This window comes from Oncorhynchus mykiss, chromosome 15 (assembly GCF_013265735.2).
Source record: "Oncorhynchus mykiss isolate Arlee chromosome 15, USDA_OmykA_1.1, whole genome shotgun sequence".
In the NCBI taxonomy this organism is placed as follows: domain Eukaryota; kingdom Metazoa; phylum Chordata; class Actinopteri; order Salmoniformes; family Salmonidae; genus Oncorhynchus; species Oncorhynchus mykiss.
Genome location: NC_048579.1, coordinates 24,640,081 through 24,653,926, shown reverse-complemented (window position 1 = coordinate 24,653,926; position 13,846 = coordinate 24,640,081). Strand labels below are relative to the sequence as shown.

Sequence of the window (13,846 nt, the reverse complement as noted above, 5' to 3'; positions counted from 1 at the left end):
AGGAACCACCAGCTTTCATATGTTCTGAGCAAGGAACTTAAACGTTAGCTTTCTTACATGTCACATATTGCACTTTTACTTTCTTCTCCAAAACTTTGTTTTTGCATTATTTAAACCAAATTGAACATGTTTCATTATTTATTTGAGGCTAAATAGATTTTATTGATATTATATTAAAATTAAAATAAGCGTTCATTCAGTATTGTTGTAATTGACATTATTACAAATAAATAAATAAAATCGGCCGATGAATTAATTGGTCCTCCAATAATCGGTATTGGTGTTGAAAAATCATAAAATCGGTCGACCTCTACACTGTACACAAAAGACAAGCAAAGGAAACTTTAGCTAGTCATACGAGAGATGGCTGAATTTCAAACCATTTTGTTCTATAAAGAAAAAAAAGGACAATCGCTGGTTGCACCTGCCCCATACACCAATGCAAAAGTCACAACTATTCAAAACAGGAAACACTGGGCAAGTACATCTCTATAGACCGTGTTCAGAGTCTCAAAGCACACAACACTCCTTTCAAAAATATTAATGACACAGTATGATGGAAAGTATTAGCAGAAGCTGGAAAGTATAGAAATGCATTGTGTCATGTGGTGAAAACACAGGGCCAGTATGTGTAGGCCGGCCAACGCTGCTCTCAGAGGAGGATGACGCAATGTAGAGGAGGGGAGAGGAAAGGGGGCACAAATATGTCGAATTTTAGGAGTCTCTCCCCTCCTCTCCTCTCGGGTCCCAAAGCTAGCTAAGGCATCTGGAGCGTCTCGTGACCTAGCTGATTAAAAACAGTTGTGGCCCTCTGTGAGATATGGCCAGTGGAATGTTGTGACTGGAAAAGCAGGCCAAGAATATAGCCTGGCGCACACACGCAAAATATATACACACACACGCCTATGCATGCGCTCATGCAAAATGTCATGCAGCCGTCATTGTAAGGCTTCCAGTGATCAATCAGATCAAGCACTCCTTCAGATGGATCTACCCTCTGCGTCTCAGACATGGCTTTAACTGTGCCTGCTGCACCTGCATCCCAACTTGATCTTGCAGCCCTAACTGACCCCAATATCCTTAAACCCATTATCCCAAACTGACCACATTATCCTCAACGAACCCATTATCCCCATCCTATCTAAAGCCCAGTGCTTCATGCACCCTCATTCTATTTAGGTTGCGATACAGATAAGCCAGGAGTGTTCTACACTTAAATGCATTGTAATGTCCCAAGACCCTAAGACACACTGCCTTAAAAGAGTGGAGATGTCCCTTAAAACTTCTTCACAGAATAGCTGTGCTCACTGGTTTCAAACCTGTAATCCTCTAGCCTCACAGAGATCACGCACCTCTCCAAAAGGCTAGACTAACTGTAGCAGGGGGAGGTATTTACAGGCAGCACCCAGCGAGCAGAACCATCCACGTCCACTGAAGGTATAAATGGAAACCAGATTAGACATCGCAGACTACCGATGGAGCGTGATACAAGAGCAACTGCGGTGATCTTTACAGTTTCACAACAGGAGATGACATGTACGCTCTTCATGTTTGTTTAGCGTTGTGTTTTACAGCTTAATGAAATAATGGCGGGATAAAGAAGAGAAACCGCAGCCGCCAATTACGCCGCAGGACAGCAAGAGTCTGATTCCTCCACCGCAGTACCAAGAGTTTGTTATAGGGCTTGGGAAAGTAGTGCATTGGCCGAGTTGTGCGACCCTAAAACATGAGATACTGCATTGCGGAGCGATTTTAACGAGCATAGCAACAATGAGAGGGAGAAATTTAGGTCAACAGATCACCTTGAGCACATGTGAAAAAGCAGACATAGAAAGTAACCAAAACTGCAAAAACAGCCACAGCTCTTCCCTATATGTTTTATTTGAATCGAGTATCATCATAAATCAAGTGAGCTACACTGAACAAAAATGCAACAATTTCAAAGATTTTACTAAGTTACAGTTCATTTAAATAGTATATGGATTTCACATGACAGGCCTACCCACTTGGGAGCCAGACCCAGTCAATCAGAATAAGTTTTCCCCCAACAAAAAGGGCTTTATTACAGAGCGAAATACTCCTCAGCACCAGCAGGTGAAGGAGCCGGATGTGGACGTCCTGGGGTGGGGTGGTCTGCAGTTGTGAGTCCGGTTGGACGTACTGCCCAATTCTCTCAAATTACGTTAGAGGCGACTTATGGTAGAGAAATTAACATAACATTCTCTGGCAACAGCTCTGGTGGACATTCTGCAGTCAGCATGTCAACTGAACGCTCCCTCAAAACTTGAGACGTGTGGCATTGTGTTGTGTGACAACTGCAAATTTTAGAGTGGCCTTTTATTTTCCCCAGCACAAGGTGCACCTGTGTAATCATGCTGTTTAATCAGCTTCTTGATATGCCACACCTGTCAAGTGGTCATATTATCTTGACAAAGGATAAAATGCTCACTAACAGGGATGTAAAACAAATTTGTGCACAACATTTTAGAGAAATAAGCTTTTTATGCACTTGGAACATTTTTGGGATCTTTTATTTCAGCTCATGAGACCAACACTTTACATGGTGTGTTTATATTTTTGTTCAATATAATATAAAACAATTCAAGCAATGTTAACTGGTGCTTTCACAAATGGTTCTTTTTAACAGGCCATGTGGCTACCTGCATGCTTCCTACAGCCATAGAGGGAGGTACTTTGCATGCTTTTATGTGCACTGTATTACTTTCATATAGAAATGAATAAATATCTCTTCACTTATCTATACACCTCTAATGTTATGAGTAGTGACAGAACACACATGCGCGCGCACGCACACACACACACACACACACACACGAGGTCAGGGGATAACAGGGTGTCAGCAGGGTGGGGTCCTGCTCCATTTCAGAATGCAAATATGAGCTGGGTTGTACTGGATGACAACAGCTGACGGGACTACGCCATCCATGTCAGTCTACCTCGAGTGACCCTCAGAGAGATGAGGACAAACAGCAAAGTACACATAGAAACAAAGCCCAGAAAGCACCTCAATGCAGAACAGGAGCAAACGTGCAAAGCACGCTCATTCAAAATATCAAACACTCAACACACACACACACACACACACACACACACACACACACACACACACAATGCAAACATGAAACACACACACAAGCAACATGCATACACACAGAGTTATTTGGCAGATAGGTCAGAAACAGAATATCTGGGCTCCAAACTGCAGGCTGAGCCACAGCAGGTCCCCAGGCCCATAATGACCACACCCAGGCTCAGCTGGAAAGAATAAACCCTCCTCTCTTCCTCCCTTTTCCTCTCGTCCCTCACTATTCCCTCTTTCTGCCTCTAGTATTTTATTCGCTAAACCCTAACTTGCCTCTGTTTGCACTCTCTCCATCTCTCAAATCTCCTTCGCTCTCATCCCTGAACTCTGAGCTTCTTTCAACCCATCCCCAATGTAGCCCCTCGTTCCCCCGTGCTCTCCTGTCTTCCTCCCATCTCTCGTCCCGGAGCCTTGGCTGTCTGAGAGGGAGGGTCCGCAGCAGAGACAGTAAATACTCCACTGGTGAGCCATCATCTATGGCATGCACACACTGGCCCTTTAAAAGCACAAATAATAGGACAGAAATCAGCAAGAGCACAGATGGATGTCATTTGGCTCAGACAGACATGCACAGACCGTAGGAACAGAATCAGATTCACAATAGCGAGGCTAATACATAAGAGATGCAAAAAAATAAAAATAAATAAATAAGAGGCCTCTTAAAATTACCTTTCATTTCGACATTTCAATCACTCTTGATGAACCGTCCCATTGCCATCACAGTCAGAGGGGCATGTCTGTACCTGTATGCCAGGGTTCCCCAACTGGCGGCCATTCAGCCCGCGGGTCATTTTATTTACGGTTTCTGAGCAAAATAATAAAAATACTAATAACAGTTGGGTAAGGGATGTTTACGGTTAACCGTTAAAATCGGTTAGTCGCCGGAAAAACGCTTGACCAGTCATGCTTACTGGTCTATGGATATAGATTCATTTGCATAATTTTTGCGGAATTAAATTGCCGCGGTGTGTATTTTCGTTAGTCGTTATGTATCTTGTTTATCTCAGGCACCGAGTATACAGTGCTTAGTTTGAGGAGTGGAATTGCCTGCTTTTGTAAGCCCAGTCATTGCGCAACAAATAAGAATTCTAAATGTAATCGTTTGTTTAAATCTTGTGGCTACAATTATTTTTTTATTTTTTTAAAGGAGCCATTTTTATTTCTCAATCTCAACTCGTAAAGCGCTCCTCCCATTCGGATGCATAGACTATAGCCTGTCTATGGTTGACTATCAGCGCGTCACCCACCACTTTGCAATGTGAGCTTGAAACCTGAACGTTTCACTTCACCTCAAATAATGAGGCATGTCTAACCTTGCTTCAAAGTAGCCTAGCCAAAATCCATCCATAGAAACGTGGAGGTAATTATTTCATAAAGACTTCCTCGTGCCATTAACCAGCATTTCTCTCCTGTTCCAACGGTTTTCATATCAACTTCCTTTCGTTGTCCAGAAGCCAAAGGCACAATCCTAGTCATATTAACAACCCATCATAGTAGTTGCTATTAGATTCCCCCTCTTTCTAACAGAGATGTTCATCTCTGTCACATATGGAAACGCTCGCATTAGGTACGCAGTTTAGAATGGTGTATACGTGAATTACATTTGGGCAAATGTTTGAAAACTACATTTAATTAGCTGCTTCATTACAGGAGTTCCATGTTTAATTACAGGCTATAGCCTTTTGACTAAGATGGTAGGCTTGCCTTCCCGTCTTGGGAAGCCATTGTGAGGGCAGAAACATAAGCATCTCGTCATTATATACAGATCTCTGATAGTATTTTCTGTTTGTCACGTCATTACTGTTTGGAAAAAATGTAATTGTTTGTTGACCAGTAAATGAGGGTCAGTTAGTCAGCATCAAAATGGATAGAAATTCCCATCCCTAAGATGGATATAAAAGATTGTAAAAACAGCAAATCAGCTCCAAGTGATTTTAATTTTGGAAATCTGTTCCAAAGTATTCCCACACTTGGAGAGATATACAGTGTTTGTGATTGTATACAAAGGTAAGCAAGGTTTGAAATTATTACATTTTAGTCAAATATTATATCTGTTTGGGCGATCAACTCTTGCAATCAATTTGCAGTTCCAGCCCCATGACCAGCCACTCAAGATAAAAAACGAATTCGGCCTGCAGCTGAATCTAGTTGAACATCCCTGCTGTATGCCATCTGAATGTTAATAGGGGTGACGTCCTTCTGAACAAAGCATATAGACAGATAGAGAACAGAGAGCATTATTCCCCTTGTTTGTCGCCGCTTCTCTTTACGCAGAGTCCAATAGCGCGCTCTGGCACAGAGCAGACAACCAATTAACACCTCCTTTACTGGGATGCCTCAAGGCTGCGAGAGGAAAACACAGGAAAATGTGCCCGTCACCCCCCATTCCCCTCCCCTCTCTGGTTAGGCATGGAGCTAAAAGGGAGGACTTTGTGATGAAGGGCAAGCAAAGCATTATCATAAATAGTATAGAAAATACTCTAATATATATGCACACTATTGCATAAGATCTTGTTTATATCATTTGCTGACAAACCAGACTAACAACTAACATGAGTGTGATTGGTGTGTTCTCTAGCAAGCCCAGCACTGTTACCAAGGAGGAGAGGCAGTTGTTGTTCCTTTTTTCATGACCCTCTCACATGACGCAACCACACACACACACACACTGCAGGTGATGTTCTGTGCAAGGGCAGAGCTCACATTCGAGAGCTCCGTTGTCACACACCCGGTTGTCATGGTTACACTCTCCTACTCTCCCAGCACGCCTGTGATATTTACAACCAGTGCGCTCTCACCTCTGAGCGAGGTGGTGGGGGTTGGGCAAGGTGGAGGTCTCTACAGACTAACACAGTCGTAAAACCCCACACACACACTCCAAATATGTCCAACCCAATCCAAATAGCTCCTCCCAGTCCGCCTGCATTGCGCCAAAGAGAGCTGCATCTTTAAGGGAGGTTTTCGTCGCCCAGCTAGCATACCTCAGCAGCATCGTCGGGCTACTTCTCATTCAGAGCCCGTGCTTTCCTCTCTGACACAGGCAGTGCCGCAGACATTTTCTTCACTCAGCATTATTCAGTGAGAGGACAAGACCAATGTGTAGGCTACAACAAACACCAAGCATTATTCTACAGTTGAAGAAATACACAGCTCCAGGGATAGGTGAGACAGGGAATCTTATGGAGATGTTATGGTGGACCTGAGCTTAGCTTGATGAGTTCATTACAGTACACTGCTGCTGCTACCACCACCACAACCATAAATCCCTCTCTCCATCTCAAGAGGGAATGGAGAGTGAGGGAACGTTGGAGGGAGAGGGGGGGGGGGGGGGGAGAAGGTGAATCAGCATTCTGTGCACCCTCCTTCCCTACACACAGATACTGAGATGGATGGTTCCTATTATGACAAGCACACAGAGATCCAGGGCAGTCAGACTGACAGTCAGTCAAATGCAAAGATACAGCAGTGTCTTGGGAGAGAGAATAGCATGTCATCCAGATGGTAGCATGATGAGATGAGTAATCTATTATGTTACAGTTGGGTAATAACTAGTGATGGGGTGGGGGGGTGTATAGTTACAAATTGATACTGTGTCAAAATGTAAAAATTAAAAAAATACACTTCTTTATTTTTGCTAGTTACCGTTAGCTAGCACCAGTCTGCAGTACCTGACCCCAAAACTCTGGAATTTTTTATCCTATAGCTTGTTCATTTATTTTTTTAGTGAGACATGTTTTCAGCACTTGTATTTCCATGACTGATCAAAACTAATTTTCTCATGCTATCTTCTCTCTGCATCAAACATACACTGAGCAATATGTCGTCTGAGCAATAACGTCAAATCACGATAAAATATACACTGCTCAAAAAAATAAAAAGGGAACACTAAAATAACACATCCTAGATCTGAATGAATGAAATATTCTTAAATATTTTTCTTTACATAGCTGAATGTCCTGACAACAAAAATCATGCAAAAATGATCAATCTAATTTATCAACCCATGGAGGTCTGGATTTGGAGTCACACTCAAAATTAAAGTGGAAAACCACACTACAGGCTGATCCAACTTTGATGTAATGTCCTTAAAACAAGTAAAAATGAGGCTCAGTAGTGTGTGTGGCCTCCACGTGCCTGTATGACCTCCCTACAACGCCTGGGCATGCTCCTGATGAGGAGGCGGATGGTCTGAGGGATCTCCTCCCAGACCTGGACTAAAGCATCCGCCAACTCCTGGACAGTCTGTGGTGCAACGTGGCATTGGTGGATGGAGCGAGACATGATTTCCCAGATGTGCTCAATTAGATTCAGGTCTGGGGAACGGGTGGGCCAGTCCATAGCATCAATGCCTTCCTCTTGCAGGAACTGCTGACACACTCCAGCCACGAGGTCTAGCATTGTCTTGCATTAGGAGGAATCCAAGGCCAACCGCACCAGCATATGGTCTCACAAGGGGTCTGAGGATCTCATCTCGGTACCTAATGGCAGTCAGGCTACCTCTGGCGAGCACATGGAGGGCTGTGCGGCCCCCCAAAGAAATGCCACTCCACACCATGACTGACCCACCGCCAAACCGGTCATGCTGGAGGATGTTGCAGGCAGCAGAACGTTCTCCACGGCGTCTCCAGACTCTGTCACGTCGGTCACATGTGCTCAGTGTGAACCTGCTTTCATCTGTGAAGAGCACAGGGCGCCAGTGGCGAATTTGCCAATCTTGGTGTTCTCTGGCAAATGCCAAACGTCCTGCACGGTGTTGGGCTGTAAGCACAACCCCCACCTGTGGACGTCGGGCCCTCATACCACCCTCATGGAGTCTGTTTCTGACTGTTTGAGCAGACACATCCACATTTGTAGCCTGCTGGAGGTCATTTTGCAGGGCTCTGGCAGTGCTCCTCCTGCTCCTCCTTGCACAAAGGCGGAGGTAGCAGTCCTGCTGCTGGGTTGTTGCCCTCCTACAGGCTCCTCCACGTCTCCTGATGTACTGGCCTGTCTCCTGGTAGCACCTCCATGCTCTGGACACTACGCTGACAGACACAGCAAACCTTCTTGCCACAGCTCGCATTGATGTGCCATCCTGGATGAGCTACACTACCTGAGCCACTTGTGTGGGTTGTAGACTCCGTCTCATGCTACCACTAGAGGGAAAGCACCGCCAGCATTCAAAAGTGACCAAAACATCAGCCAGGAAGCATAGGAACTGAGAAGTGGTCTGTGGTCCCCACCTGCAGAACCACTCCTTTATTGGGGGTGTCTTGCTAATTGCCTATAATTTCCACCTGTTGTCTATTCCATTTGCACAACAACATGTGACATTTATTGTCAATCAGTGTTGCTTCCTAAGTGGACAGTTTGATTTCACAGAAGTGTGATTGACTTGGAGTTACATTGTGTTGTTTAAGTGTTCCCTTTATTTTTTTGAGCAGTGTATATATATATATATATATATATATTTTTTTTTTTTTTTTTCTTCTCCAATTGCAGTATCCCAATCCATATAGAATCGTGATAGTATCGTGAGTGCCCTGGCAATGCTCAATGTAATATTTCATTTGAAGTATCCTTAATACTTCAAACACTGCATTGTCTTTAAATGTGGAGCCCTTAGATACAGAACAGTTAAAGGGCCTCCCATTCACAGAGATCAGAAATGTGTTTGGAGCTCAGGTGCCTTCTCTTTCAACCAGAATTATTTGTTTCATTGTGCTTTAAAAACACAGACATGCACCTGTCTGGTAAACGCAAAGCTCAGCCGCACAGCAGGGGGTATCACAACAGTTATACGCTTGGGTAAACTGCTTTTAAATCATTCACACACACCGTGCAAACACACAAAACAGGAGCTACTCTGTGGCGCGCACACACATACTCGATTCAAACCTCTACCACTGACACAGCAAGTCAAAGCAGGCTACAGTCAGTGTCTGTTGGGTTTCCAAGCAGGTACTCATTCAGGATCTAGTCAACAAGGTTCTCAACAAATCAATCATTTCACAATTGATTATGTCCCATGTGCAACAATGTGTTGTTGTTGATGATGGAACATGGGCAATTTGCCTGGCCCAGGGCTGAAGAAGCCAGTGGCCATGTCTGAATACCCATACTAGCGTACTACATAGTATGTACTCATCGTCACGTACCGTTTAGCAAGCAGTATGACACAGCCTGATAGTCGGCAATCACATTCGACCTAAACAGGGACCCACATAAGCCCATCTATCCTATTTAAAAATGACTAAAGATGGAACCAAATGATCTGTTTCTATCTCAACATATTTATTACCGAAACCAAAGTGCTGTAACATACAGTACCAGTCAAAAGTTAACACACCTACTCATTCAAGGGTTTTTCTTTATTTTTATTTCTACACTGCAGAATAATAGAAGACATAAAAACTATGAAATAGCACATATGGAATCATGTAGTAACCAAAAAAAAGTGTTCAATTAAAACGTATTTTATATTTGAGATGCTTCAAAGTAGCCACCATGTCTTGACAGCTTTGCACACTCTTGGCACTCTCTCAACCAGCTTCACCTGGAATGCTTTTCCAACAGTCGAAGGAGTTCCCACATATGCTGAGCACTTGTTGGCTACTTTTCCTTCACTGTAGTAGCCATGCTGGTTAAGTGTGCCTTGAATTCTAAATAAATCAACAGTGTCACCAGCAAAGCACACCTACACCTCCTTCATGCTTCACAGTGGGAACCACACATCCGGAGATAATCCGTTGGAACCAAAAATCTCAAATTTGGACTAATCAGACTAAAGTACAGATTTCCACCGGTCAAAAGTCCATTGCTCATGTTTGTTGGCCTTTAGTAGTGGTTTCTTTGCAGCAATTCGACCATGAAGGCCTGATTCACGCAGTCTTCTTGAACTCTGTGAATAATTTATTTGGGCTGTAATCTGAGGTACAGTTTACTCTAATGAACTTATCCTCTGCAGCAGAAGTAACTCTGGGTCTTCTTTTCCTGTGGCGGTCCTCATGAGAGCCAGTTTCATCATAGCGCTTGATGGTTTTTGCGACTGCACTTGAAGAAACTTTCAAAGTTCTTGACATTTTCCGTAATGACTGACAGTCATGTCTTAAAGTAATGGACTGTTGTTTCTCTTTGCTTATTTGAGCTGTTCCTGCCATAATATGGACTTGGTCTTTTACCAAATAGGGCTATCTTCTGTATACCACCCCTACCTTGGCACAACATAACTGATTGGCTCAAACTGATTAAGGAAAGAAGGCACACCTGTTAATTGAAATGCATTCCAGGTGACTACCTCATGAAGCTAGTTGAGAATGCCAAGAGTGTGCAAAGCTGTCATCAAGGCAAAGGGTGGCTACTTTGAAGAATCTCAAATATAAAATACATTTTTTATTTGTTGAACACTTTTTTGGTTACTACATGAATTCAATTGTGTTATTTCATAGTTTTGATGTCTTCACTATTATTCTACAATATATAAAATAGTAAAAAATAAAGTGAAACCCTCGAATGAGGAGGTGTATCCAAACTTTTGACTGGGACTGTATAAATAAAATAAGTCTTGTACACACAAACATTTTCAAATGTTCAAATCAAAGCCTATTGCACACAAAAACATGGACAGTCGGTTGCGTCGCAAATTCAGAACCGTTGGACAGCAACAAACTAATGCACTGATCATTGGGAACAACATCAGAATGAGTGCTACGTTTTGATCCATAAATAAATAAAATAAAATAAAATACGTAGCCTAGCCTTCAAAACTAAAACAATCCATTTGCTCAAATCAAAAGGCCTGATAAGCATGACAGCAATCACGCAGCCACTTTCCGAGTCCCTGGTGCAGACACGTTCAGAAATCAAAAGATGGGGCCTCCCGGGTTAAGGGCGCTGTACTGCAGCGCCAGCTGTGCCATCAGAGTCCCTGGGTTCGCGCCCAGGCTCTGTCGTAACCGGCCGCGACCGGGAGGTCCGTGGGGCGACGCACAATTGGCCTAGCGTCGCCCGGGTTAGGGAGGGCTTGGTCGGTAGGGGTCTCATCGCGCACCAGCGACTCCTGTGGTGGGCTGGGCGCAGTGTGCGCTAACCAAGGTGGCCAGGTGCACGGTGTTTCCTCCGGCTCATTGGTGCGGCTGGCTTCCGGGTTGGATGCGTGCTGTGTTAAGAAGCAGTGCGGCTTGGTTGGGTTGTGTATCGGAGGACGCATGACTTTCAACCTTCGTCTCTCCCGAGCCCGTACGGGAGTTGTAGCGATGAGACAAGATAGTAGCTACTACAACAATTGGATACCACGAAATTGGGGAGAAAAAGGAGTAAAATTTAAAAAATAAAATAAAAAAGAAATCAAAAGATGGTTTAGTTTTTATTTTATTATTATTATTTATTAATTTATTTTATTTTAAAAGCTCCGATGAAGGTCCAGAGAACAAGAAACACATGAGAACAACCCCCCAACCCCCCCATAAATAAAATACTTGTCTTTAAAGATGTAGCCTACGATGTAATACTCATGATAATTTTGAGAACAAAAACTACTAAGCCTACATTTGAACACCAACGGAAAAGTGTTGCTATTTGACATGTTCCCAATTAAGTAGCCTAGTTGTGATGTTTAGCTACTTGAAAGAACTAGGGCCTATCACTCGCAGCCCACCTCATCCAGTGCACTGTGGAAAGTGTGCATCGAATTCTACGAGATGAAATGCTGAGATGAGCATAACATTCTGGTATTTAAACCACTCGATTTTCAAAAATGTACCTACTACAAAAAATATATTTTTGAATACTGATAATGGGGTCATGATCGATTGCATTGCTTCCTGTTATTCGTTAATTTCGGGAAGCACATCCCCATACCTACTTGATCAGCTGTTGTCAAAGTCAAAATCAGTATGACATCCAGGCATTTAAAGTATACTACATTTTCAAAACGTGGCATACTATTAAACTCTTTCACCCCACCCCCACATACTCAAACGGCCTACTATTTAGGGCGCAAGTATGGGTATTCTGACACGGCAAGTGTCTGTTCAGTGTGTTGCAACCGATTTGGAACTTTTTTGGACTCCCCCCCTCCCCTCCTCCCACCCTTGCGCTCACTTCCCCTAAGCAGCATTCATATGCTAATTGGCGGGCGATTGTGCAGGCCAGCGGCCTGGAATTCCTCTCCACAAAGAGAAGGGAGAGAGAGGGCCAGGCCAGTTTAAAATCACAGGATAGGCCCAGTGTCAGGGGCTGCACAGTCATAGAGCCAAATGTGAGCTCACCAACAGAGTGGGAGGAGTCTCCCCCCAGGTTGGTTGTTTGGATTGTTATCCTAGTTTGTCATGTTGACTAGAATCCCGCCTGGTCTGTTGTATTGCTTTCACTTTCCTTTGTTTGTAAATTTCTCCCCATCTATTTGCACCGGAGGGCATCATCTTCCGCTCCCTCCAGTGAGGGTGTGGCCCTGGGGGGGGGGGGGGGGGGGGGGGGGTGTAGGTAGCGTGAGGAATATCCTCCAGAGAGGTCCAGACAAAGACCCAGCCCATCGCATACACAGTCATCCCTCGCTCGCACACACACACACACACACACACGAGACAGAGAGCAGGTGGGCCAATTCTGCTCCCCAGGGCCCCCCCAGATGCAACGGAAGCTAATTGGGCTGCTCACTGCTGGGCCCACTATGAATTATTAATCCACCTCCTATATCAGAGATCAGAGGTTTGACAGAGCAGGGCTGTGACAAGGTGCCCCTTGACACACACATACACACACTCCCACAATGCTGTTTAACCCTGCGCACTGTGTTAACTAAGGTGAAAGAAGGCATACACGTGCAGATGGACAAAGGCAAATGTCTCTGTTGTATTTCACTGTGTTGTCGGCTGATGAAAAGAGTTGTCTCCCCTTGGAACTTGATCTCCGATGAGATATTCCAAGTTTTGGTTTTGCAGTGTGGTATTGAATATTCAACAAAAGAAGCAGGGCCCCATACAAACACGGAGCAGCCTAATCCCCATCTAGCAGGAAGGGAGCCGAGCGAGGGCACAGAAAACCTGCATTAAAAAGAGGATGAAAGGAATCACTCTATTGAACCCCACTGTACACTGGAACGTTGTCTGGCCGTCCGGCAAAGAAAGAAAGAAAGAAAGAAAGAAAAGGACAAGTTCAAAGCCGGAGTTTGTGACTAATCTTCTTTTAAGTGGCCAACATATTGAAATACCACACAGGGGATATTTGCCTTTTGTAACACACAGATCAACGTTATATTGTTACGCATTATTTCTTGGTCTTTGAAGGGACTAAGAGTGAGGGTTAGTGGAGTGATAAGATGGGGATGGAGCTTCTCTATCTGCTCCCTTCATGGCCAGGTGTCTGACTGAATATTTCATGAAGCCTTGGTGCAGCCGGTACACAAAGGCCGTTTTCAAAGGCCGTAGCCAGCAGCACCACACAGCAAATAGAGGGCTGTCAGTTCGGCGTGGGACACAAACAACTTTCAGTGTGGCTAAAATTAAATTAGCGGACGGGGCGAGAGAGAGCAACCCTGCTGTCACTCCACACGGGAGAAGGCGCAAAAAAATAATTTGGGGAACAATAAGTACAGTGTTGCTTTTGCAGTGAGAAGATTGAAGTAGCCTGCCACAGAAGAGTGCCCAATTGAACACGAGACAAATGCGCACACACAAGTCCACAGACAGCACTACAGTAAATAGCCTACAGCAGATCAAGCATGCACGTGCACACACACACGTTGCACAGAGAGGAAGTACTGTA

The 13,846-nt window shown here is 44.1% G+C and overlaps 1 protein-coding gene across 2 annotated transcripts in view; it reads right to left on the bottom strand.

Moving 5' to 3' along the window:
• The window catches only part of LOC110489855 (rho GTPase-activating protein 21), a 106,025-nt gene that overhangs the window by 77,567 nt on the left and 14,612 nt on the right, over nucleotides 1–13,846 (bottom strand). The gene's annotated exons all lie outside the window — the stretch shown is intronic.